This window comes from Rhinolophus ferrumequinum, chromosome 2, assembly GCF_004115265.2.
Source record: "Rhinolophus ferrumequinum isolate MPI-CBG mRhiFer1 chromosome 2, mRhiFer1_v1.p, whole genome shotgun sequence".
Lineage (NCBI taxonomy): Eukaryota > Metazoa > Chordata > Mammalia > Chiroptera > Rhinolophidae > Rhinolophus > Rhinolophus ferrumequinum.
In genome coordinates, this window is record NC_046285.1 from 77,432,317 (window position 1) to 77,443,893 (window position 11,577).

The window sequence follows — 11,577 nt, forward strand, 5'->3', positions numbered from 1 at the left end:
ACTTGGTCTCTGCTGATTTGGAGGGCTAAGTTCCCAAGGTGGGCATCTCAACGGTTACAGTGAACTGGAAGATAAGAGTGAAAGTTGGCCATTTTTAGTTTTTTGTGCCATGTAAGCAACAAGTAGAAAAAGGAAGTGGTCTAAGGGGATAGAGTAATTGATCTAATTACAAAAGTGGAATTGGGTTGCTAGTAGACAACGAAGGCAAGGATAACTTTGCCAAGCATCCAGGAGAGACTCTGGGGTGTTTCTTAATACTTTCATGCTTAATAGTGAAGATTAATGGAAAACAATAGCAACCAAAAAAGACAAAGAAAGTGAGGACTCAGAACCTTTAGCAATGAAGAGTCGAGTTATAATAACAGGTCAAGAACTGGAATGAGCTGAAGATTTGGCTGAAGCAGTGAATATACAGAATAGGGAATGATAGAAGAAACAATGGATATCAAGGACATTCTCATTGAAGACTGTGGGCATGGCTCACTGAATAGAAGAAAATTCACTGATGTGCCATGCTGGTGGAACTTGCTGGGAATCTATCCTTTGAAGTCGCAGGGGAACCTATCTAGAGAGAATTTCCACCCTTCAGAAAATCTGGGAAAACCACACTAGATGGAATCAGGAGTTAATCATTAACAGGGGATGCCTGCTGGAGGCATTCAGCTGTAAGGCTGCTAGCTATTGAGTACTGCTGGCTGCCACACTATAAGAGCCACATGCTGGAGAAGTTGCTTTCTTGACAGAATCTGGGTTCTAGATAAACTGCACACACTGCAGAACCATGTGAGAAAAGTATACTGGAACCAGGAATCGATATCTCTTCCTCTTATAGTGTCACTTCAGCTTACTCGAGTGACAAAGAATACCATGTGTGCTGAATACCATGTGTGCTAAACACCATGTGTGCAAAGGAGAAATGCTAACAGGGCCCATCTCCATCATCACAGAGCAGACAATAAAAAGTGCATTTGAAGGTGGGAGGAAATATGAGAACTGCCTCAGCTGGAATTAAAAGTATATTCCACCCTGATGCTAAGGGTTAAGGAAAAGAGTTTCTCCTATCAGCACAATCAACATTTTCCCCCCAAAGGGACTGGTATTAAAACTAACTTAATTGAAGCAGAAAGGTTGTCTATGAGAATCGAAGTATCCCCTTAATACTTAATCTAGCTCAATAATTTATAACAAAATAAAAATACAATTTCCTCAACTGAGTTAGGTTTTATCAATTTCATCAGTTATACTCTATAGATTTTCACACCTTCATTTTTTTAAGAAATACAAATTACTCAAACTATGGTACCCAGGCTTTTAGGAGAAGAATGGTGCTGATCAGCACTGAAATTAGGTGAAGGGGTGAAAAATCAAAGACAATTGTAAATTCAAGAGACACAAACACACACACGTATTTTCATTTTATGGCTTTGAAATGGATTGAAAATTAATGTTTATGAGCATAATATTGTATACTAATACTTTTCATCTTACTATAAGAAACCTAAAAGGAAAAAGCACGTTCTGCAAGTTTTCAAGTCACTATTTTGTATATACATGTGTGCATATATAGAGTTGTATATATAAATATAATAATGGAAAATTACAGATATGCTGGGATTTGGTGCTTTTATAGCTTGTTTTATACTTAAAAGGAGCCCAGAAGTGATGTACTTCCCATGAAGAAAGAGCTGTATAAATATTATTTCAATAGATGTATATGAGTTTTGTTTCTTTATTTGTTTGTCCTGTTACTTTGTTGCTTTAAATTTTATATCCCACGTATCAGTGAAATCATATGGTTCTCGACTTTTCCTGTATGACTTTTTTAGCTTAGCATAATAATCTCAAGATCCACCCATTTTGGTAAGAGGAGTGGGGGGTGGTAGTTGACGGTAAACAGGGTTAAATATATGATGATGGCAGGAGAACTGACTCTGGGTGGGGAACACACAATGTGATATACAGATGATGCATTACAGAATTGTACACTTGAAACCTATATAATTTTACTAACCATTGTTACCTCAATAAATTTTATATAAAAAAATAGATGGATAGATAGAACTTTTGCCAAAACCTTGACTTACACAAAAATAAGAATTTATCTTAAAGCATACTATTCCTCTGGTACTGATTAAGAAAACAAACATGTAGCTCCTTTAATTGTTTAATTCAGCTCAGCTAAGTTAAGCGCTATATAATCCTCCATGTTGCACTAATAAATGCTTTTCAATGTTATCGTCAACCTTCTCTCATCTCCCTTTGGAAATCTATGATAGCAGATCAAGCCTGCATATCCTGTGAATTGTATTACTTTTACCCTTACATTACAATGTTGTAATATTTCCAAACGTAAAACTTGAAAATCTCAAGGAAAGACAAGCTTTCAACTAAATAAAAAACTTCTGACCAGACTCTTTCAATTTTACTGTACTTTATAGAAGGCTAAGTTGAGAAAGGAAGGTTTGATTTTGAATCCAGACTAAGATGGTGATATAGAAGGCTAATGAATTTTCTCTAATCCACAGATACCCTGAATGTACGCGTACAGCCACACGTTGCCATTCCCTCTGAAGGAAATTCAGAAACTGGCTGAGATCTTCTATACATCAGAAAACTTAGAAATTGCCAAGTGAAATGGATAGTAAAGCCTGAAACAAAATTTCACCATAGACTCCACCCCTGGCATAGTGCCATACAATTAGGAGAAAACCCTAACTCCCACTACCCCCAGAATAAAAAAGAATTTAGACCCGACAGCCAGCACCCAACTTTAAGCTCCCATTCAAGGGATGAAACTCAAAAGCACCTAGCTCTGAAAATCAACGAGGCTTCCACCCACAAGTCCCGGAGAACTATAGCAAATAAAGAAGCAGTTCCATGAAAAAGGAAACCAAAAGATAGCATGTGTAGCTACAGTTATATAAAACAGACTTTAAGCCAAAGACTGTAACAAGACAAAAAAGGTAATTACATAATAATAAAAGGGTCTATTCACCCAGAGCAAATAGAAAATTGTAAATATTTATGCTTCCAACACTGAAGTACCTAAATATCTAAAGGAAATATTAACATAACTGAAGGTACAAATAGACAGCAATACAGTAATATTATGGGGCTACAATACCCCACTTTCAACAATGAATAAATCATCTAGACAGTATATCAATAAGGATTAAACTACAAGTTAAACCAGATGAAACTAACTCACATATACAGAATCCATCCAACAGCATCAGGTGATGCATTCTTCCCAAGCACACATGGAACATTCTCCAGGTTAAATCATAGCTTAGGACACAAAACAAGTTTTAATAAATTTTTAAAAATTGAAATATTATCAAGTGTTTTTTCCAACCACAACGGTATGAAACTAGAGCATAAATAAAACTTGAAAATTCACCAATATGTGGAGATGAATTGAAAGAATTAATATGTTAACATATCGCAGTACTCAAAACAACGTACAGATTCAATGTGATCCCTATCAAAATTCCAATGGCATATGTCAGATACATTAAAAAAAAATGTATGCAACCACTAAAGACCCTGAATAGCCAATGCAATCTTGAGAAAGAAGAATAAGCTAGAGTCGGAGAGGTTGTGGAGAAAAAGGAACCCTCATACACTGCTGGTGGGAATGTAAATTGGTACAGACACAATGGAAAACAGTAATGGAAATTCCTCAAAAAATTAAGAATAGAATTACCATACAACTCAGCAATCTCTCTTCTGAGTATCTACCCCAAAAATCTGAAAATATTTATCCTTAAAGATATATGTACCCCTATGTTCATTGCAGCATTGTTCAGGGTGGCGAAGGCATGGAGACAACCAAAGTGTCTTTCAATAGATGATTAGATAAGAACACATAGTAGATATATACAATGGAATATTACTCAGACTTAAGAAATGATGAAATACTGCCATTTGCGACAACATGGATGGATCTTGAGATTATCATGCTAAAAAAATAAGTCAGACAGAAAAAGTCAAGAATCATATGACTTCACTCATATGTGAGATATAAAACTGAAAGCAACAAACAAAAGAAGACAAACAAACAAAAACTCATAGACACAGACAACAGCGTAGAGGTTACCAGAAGTTAAGGGTGGAGTGGAGGTCGAAGAAGTGGGTAAAGGGGGTCAAATATATAATGATGGAAGAAGAACTGACTCTGGGTGGTGAATACACAATGGAATAGATAGATGATGCATTATAGAATTGGGAAATTGAAACCTATAAAGTTTTACTAACCAATGTCATCCCGATAAATTTATGAAATAAAAAAAAAAGAAAAACTGGAGGCATCACACATCATAATTTCAAACTATATTACAAAGCTATAGTAATCAAAACAATATGGCATTGGCATAAAAATATATCGATGAAATGTAAATATAAAAATAGATTGATGAAACAGAATAGAGAGCCCAGAAATAAACCAATGCATACATGCATATGGTCAATTACTTTACAATGAAAGAACTATGAAAACACAATATGGAAACAATAGTCTCTTCAATAAATTGTGTTGGGGAAACTAGATATCTATATGCAAAAGAATGAAACTGGACCCTTAACTTATACCATAAAACAAATAATATCAACTCAAATAAGTTAAAGACTTTTAAGGAAAGACCTGACACCGTAAAACTCCTAGAATCCATAGGGGCTAAACTCCTAGTCTATGGTCTTAGTAACAACGTTTTGGATTTGACTACAAAAGCAAAAATAAACAAGGTACTACATCCAGGTTAAAAGTTTCTGTACAGCAAAGGAAATCTTCAACAAAATGAAAAGGCAACCTATGAAAAGGGAGGAAATATTTGCAAATCACATACCTGATAAGCAGTTAATATCCAAAATATACCCTCATACAACTTAATAGCTAAAAAGCAAGTAACCCAATTAAAAAATAGGGAAAGGGCCAAAACATATATTTTTTCAAAAAAGACATACAGATGGCCAACAGTTATACGAAAAGTTACTCAACATCATTAATTAGCAGGGAAATGCAAATCAAAACCACAATGAAATATCACCTTATACCTCTTAGTATGTCTATTATCAAAAAGACTAGAAATAATAAGTGTCAGTGAGGATTTGGAGAAAGTGAACTCTTGCACACTCTTGGTGGGAATGTAAATTGACATACTCACTATGGAAAACAGTGTGAAGATTCCTAAAACAAAAAATGGAGCTTTCATGTGATACAGCAATTCCACTTCTGTGTAAATGAGTATATCCAAAATAAATTAAATCACTACCTTAAAGAGATATTCTTATTCCCATGTTCACTGCAGCATTTTTCACAATATCCAATGTATGGCAACATTGTAAGCTAAGTGTTCATTAACAGACAAATGGATCAAGAAAGTGTGGTACATATATACAGTGAAATATTGTTTAGCCTTAAAAAATAAGAAAACCCTCCTTTTGTGCCAACATGGGTAAACCTGAAGGGCATTAGGCTAAATGAAATAAGCCAGACAAAGACAAATACTGTATGGTATCACTTATATGTAGAATAAAAAAAAAAATTGAAATCATAGAAACAGAAAGTCTAATGGCCCTTGCAGAGGTTGGGGGTAGAGGAAATACCGAGAGGCTGGTAAAAAGATACCAACATTCAGTTGTAAGTTGAATAAGGTCTATGGGTCTACAGTATAACATGGTGACTATAGTTGACAATACTCTATTACATAGTTACAGGTAAAATTTGCTGAAAGTAGAACTTAAGTGTTCTTAACCAAAAAGAAAAGTAAAATAAATAAATAAATAATAAAATAAATACCAAAACAAATACATGAGGTAATGAATATTAATTAGCTCATTGGTGGGAATCCTTTCACAATATGTACTTATCTCAGATCATCACATTGCACGCTCCAAATATATTGCAATTTAATTTGTTAATTTCTTCAACAAAGCTTCTAGAACCCAATTTAAGGGATTATATTTTCCTATACGTGAATCCTACTTCAAGTCTGATGTTCATGGTGTCATGAATTTATAATATTAAAAAGCTACGCATTTGAAGAAAATGTATACTTTATTCATGCTATTTTGACTCACTCAATTTGCTAGTCTATATTGTAACTCCAAATATATAAAAGATATTTCATAGGGCAATTTAGAATAAATAATTAGCTCTGTAAAATACAAAATAATATATGGTAACAAACCTTTAAGTTATATAGTATCTTGGTGAATTTTAAATGATACGCTTTTTTTAACCAGTTATGACCCACTGCCATGAAGGGTATTCTCACCCCACCCTACCCCAACTGTATTCAGATAATGGAAAGATTGAAATAAATTTCCTGAAATCCCTTCCCAGTAGAGCTCTGCTTTATATCCACTATTAAGAGGTACTTAGGTAAGATTTGGAAGACACTGATACATACTAACCCCAGATAACCACATCTTCCTAGACTCTTCATGTTCCATTCTCATTCTCTGGATTCAGCTATGTAGAAAGCTCTGAGTTCAACAATCTCCTGGAGCTTTCTGATTTGGGGATACTATCCTTTCTTGACTTCAATTGCTCTTGCACTTTCAACAATTTTGTAAGCTCTTATTTATTTGTATTTCTGCTAAAAATATCTAGACTTATTTTTTGTTTTCCTTATTGAACTTCGATAAACAATGTATTTTATTTATAATTTTGGGTATGTTTCATACAAATGAATTATTACAATGAAGTACTGGAGTCAGCATAAAGTGCTTTTAAATGTTTATTTTGCTGAGTGCATGGTTTTAAACAATTACCAGCACCCCACTGGGTATGTGTTTACAAAGTATGACCTTTTTTAAAGTGTACTTGCTCTGAATTTCATTTATATTTTCAACACCCCATCTGAATAATACCAGTATGGTAAAATCATAATTCTATCATTATATTCAAAATATTATTAATGCATTACCTAGAAAATCCTATACCAAACTATTTATTTCATAACCAGTTAAAAATAATCACTGAAACTTCAATACTTATACAGGGTTATAGCCATATGCCAATACTGCTAGTTTTTTTTTTTTTTTAATTTTCTTTCAGATATGCAATCTTAACTCACATTTATAGAATTGTTTTATATTTCATTTGACTTATAAAACTTTAATGATCTAATAACATTGACAAGTTAACACTGTGTTTGAGAAGTTAAATTGTTAAGTATAAGTTTTTTTCATATGTAATAACAATTACTGACAATCACTTGAATGGTTTTCAGTAAAGCCTCCTTGGAAAATTTGTATTCTTTTCAATCCCCAAAATATGTTAAAATCACAAAGCCACAGTTAAAAGTTTATACTTAAAAAGTGTGGATAATCCCTACACAGAAAAGATATCCGCCTGTCAAACTATCCACGAAACAGTGACACCAATTAGTTGTAGGAACTGTTTCTATTGTATACAAATCTGATTTTCTCAATAAGTTTATGTTTCAAAGCTAACAAAGTCTGGTTAACAATGATTCATATCCTTAGTGCACACTGTGGAACTTTCTTCAAGGCCATACTTACGTGTAATTTATTGATTTGTTAATTAATAGTTCAGCAAGTGGTCATCTAGTTCCTTGTTCCAAAAATAAAATTTGAAAATAAGGCCATGTTTATATGAATTAGGTAGATTCAGATATTTCTGAAAGATTTCGCAACGGCTACTTAATGAAGCTTCATGACCAGTATCACTGATATTTCAAAATTATAAAACAAAACAGAAGTATTAATAAGAAAATATTATAAGAGATTTTGTCAAAATATTTAAAATTTATTAATTATTAAAATGAAAAAATATTAGAAATAAACTGCACAAATTCCAAGCTAAGTACATTGAAAGCAAAATTAATAAAATGTATGTTTCTCCTGACAAATTCACACCAAATGCAGACCAGACAGAAAAAAAAAAAGTAATATTTACTGAAGAAAAAATGTGAAACAATAAACACTGAGAAAATTAAATTTACAAACCTCAGTGCGAAAACCTGGACTGAAATTTGTTGATATGTTGTTTATATAATTTTATAAACATTACTTTATCATACATATTCTTTGTTGTAAAGTTAAATTTTGGTCACACCAAATGCAGTCCAATAGGAAAATGTACATTTTAATAAGTGACAATTAGGTGTCACATTTTTAGCTGTATCAAATTCATTTTTTGGGTGTTGAGTTTTAAATAATCTATTAGTTTTATAGAACTTTTAAATTATGTTATTTCTGTGACAATAACAGAAATGGTGGAAAAGAACTTCTAGGAATAGACTAAATCATTTAGTTTGTTTACAATAGCTTCATAAAACTTAAGTCAAAACCATAATTAAATTGATGGACTACCTAGGGACCTCAGGATTCCAGAAACAATGTGATGACAGTTCTTTGGCTTTCTTTATTATCGCCCATATATACCACACGGGCCTCTACAGAGGTCTCAAGCCCACAAGTACCAACAAGCACAGATGAAAAAAAAAAAAGTTCCCAGCAAAACCGGCTATCCTAGTTAAAGGCTGAGGAAGTGAGTAGCCTAACAGAACATAAAATCTTTATGGCCATACCTATCCTACTCCAGGTAAACATCGTGGAAGCATTTCTTTCCCACTATGGTTTCAAATGGGTCCATGTAAGTTGCTGATATTTTCCCTTTCTCCCAGCCCCCATGCCATAGATTCAGGTGACACACCCTAAATCTATGGCTGGGTGGTGTTGCCTGAACCCGTGACAAGGTGATCTCCCATCTCCCTCTGATCAAATCAGGTAGTGCTTTGGGGAATGTCAGCAGGAGCAGCAGCAACAAGATTCAACAATGTGGTGCTGGTCTGCGTTGGTCAGCACTCCACTGTCCCCTTACCCCTACCCCTTGTATCAGCAGAGAGGGAAACTGGATCTCCATACCCACCTGGCAGGAAAAAGAATGAACCAGGCAGTGGGAGGCAGGGTACTTAGCACTAAAGTTTCCCCTTCTCCCCACAGCTCAGTGAAACTCTGAGTATTCAGCCTCACACAGAATCAACAATACTGAACAAATGAAGTAGAGATGAGGCTAATCAGTGCTTGACTTCTCCCTTCCCCTGGTGTAGCTGATGCTGAGAAGGGAGCCAAGTCTCCACCCCTACCTGACACCATGAGGAAGAATGAGGTAATGCTATCACATTGACAATCAGATTCCCCCTACCCTCTAAGCTGATGCCAAAGGGACCCAGTGGGCACTCCTCTCTCTCTCTGCTGTCAGTGGGATTTGGGGATGCCTGACCTAATACCCCCACTAGGAAATGGTATGCATCAGTGCTCTGCTTTCTACAGAAAGCCGTCAGAGGACCAGAGAGGAAAGCTGAATTTCCACCCCACTCTAGGGTAATACTAAGAGAATCAAAACACATACTGTTAACATCTTTGTAAAAATTTTTATAAATATATATTTGTGAAGATTCAGCAAATATGGGCTATTTGCTGAATATAGTATAAGCCTGGTAATTCCAATTTAAACTTTAAATTTATAAAAGCACATGTATGTTTAAGTTACCACTCTACTGAGCTTCTATACAGGATTGGAAAGTGAGTTCCTGTATTTATAAGCTTAAATGATTTGACATAACAGAATTTTTTGGGTGCTTAGAAGTTCTGTAAGTCCAAACACTGAAGTCCTTCAAAATTAAATCAATGCTATTAAAATGACTAATGCAATTTTAAAATGCTTTAAAGTATCTGCCTAAGTTTGAAAGTCGGACTAATTATTAATTAAAGATCCTTAAAATTGGTCTAATTTGCCAGTACAGAATAAGATATAAGCTTAAAAGAATAAGGAGGAATTCAATGTTCATATTTCTAACTATTAACTTTTAAAAGGAAATCAAAATACGAGTTTTAACTTAAATCAAAGTCAACCAATTCTGACACTGTAGGAAGTTCTGTCAAACGACTAATTTTTCCCCAACTTTGCTCTCCCTGTTGGCAGACAGTATACTTTCTGAGAGGCACCCGAGTAGTTTGATAGACCCAGAGATTCTTCTCTTAGTTCTAAAAAGTCAAGGAAGAGAACCACAAATATGTGTGCATGTACTTTGATGTTATCTTCAAATTCTAATGTTTGCCAGCCTCCTCCTTGGGCAATAACATCTCATCATGTGAATCATTTGCACATAGTAATATTTTTGTTGATAATAAAACACTAGCAGTTACAATGTATGAGTCAAGCTTGTACTATACCTAGACACTGTAATAAAAGGCAGCTCTTAATATGTATCATGCATGGTTGTTTCAAAAATGATTTTTAAAACAACCATGCATGATACATATTAAGAGCTGCCTCTTATTGAAAATGAAATAAGGTGATGAATAAAGGTAATACACTATCAAGTTCACATTTCTGGTATTGGTGAAGCTAAGTTTCAAACCAAAGTTTTTTTGTTTGTTTTCATTTCTAAATTCTCCATCTTTATTTGCCACATAGTGTCCATCCATCCTTTTAAGTCTTATAATTGAGACATGTGTTCTGCAGTTATTGATACTTCCCAAGTATATAGCAATGTTCAACATTTTCTTTAAATTCCATTTCAATGAAGTAACAGTATATTCTAATTTAAAATTTATGCAATCAAGACTTACATCCTCTCTGATACCAGAAAGATGTCAATCAAAAGATCTTCTTGAAGACAATTACTTTCACTCTAAGATCAAATAAATTTATACTGTGGCTGGCCTCTCTCACTCATTTTCCATTTCACCAGTCCAGGATTCATTCAGGCTCTGCTCTTAAAGAGTTAAAATGGGAATGAGTCATTAAATCCATGATAGGGCCATCTTCTCTGGGAAGTTGGTCTAAGCAGATCATTTGTAGACAATGACTCATGTAGGGCAAAACGAATATGTTTAGGGACTTTTAAACCAGAGCTAGACATTATCTATAAAGTAGACCATTAAAGGCAAACAGTTCAAAGGGCCATAATTCTGTCCACCTTCTTATGAAAAGAAATATAGATGTCATTTGGCATTTTGGATTTTGGATGATCTTGAAATTCTTTTGTATTGACCTGAAAATCTTTTTAAAAATTTATCTAAAAAAAGAAAACAAGATGTAATAATAAATGAATGATATAAGCCCTAGTTTATAGATTTTTTAAAAATAAACACAACACAAAATATAATCAAATCTTGTAATTTAAAGAAAACGTTTAATGATGAAGAAATCTACAAAATTAGATCAGAATTATTATCATCCTCTTTTAATTTTTATGGAACTCTATCTTTAAATATTATCTGAAAACACATGAAATCAACAAATAAAAAAAAAATGAACCCAACTTTGAGGTTAAAAACAAATAGGACTTTATAAAGAATATTTTTATTCATTCATAACAATGATGTTCATATTTAATGTATATTATTTAATGTGTTAAAAATCATACTTTCTTCTAATTCAAAATTTAAGTTATACAGTTTGCTCCATGCATATGAAATCAACTATAAAATAATTTATGTCATGTTACATTCATGAATAAAAATAAAAACTTAATTTGTTCTTCATAAAGCATGTACACACACACACACACACACACACACATACAGACATACATAAAA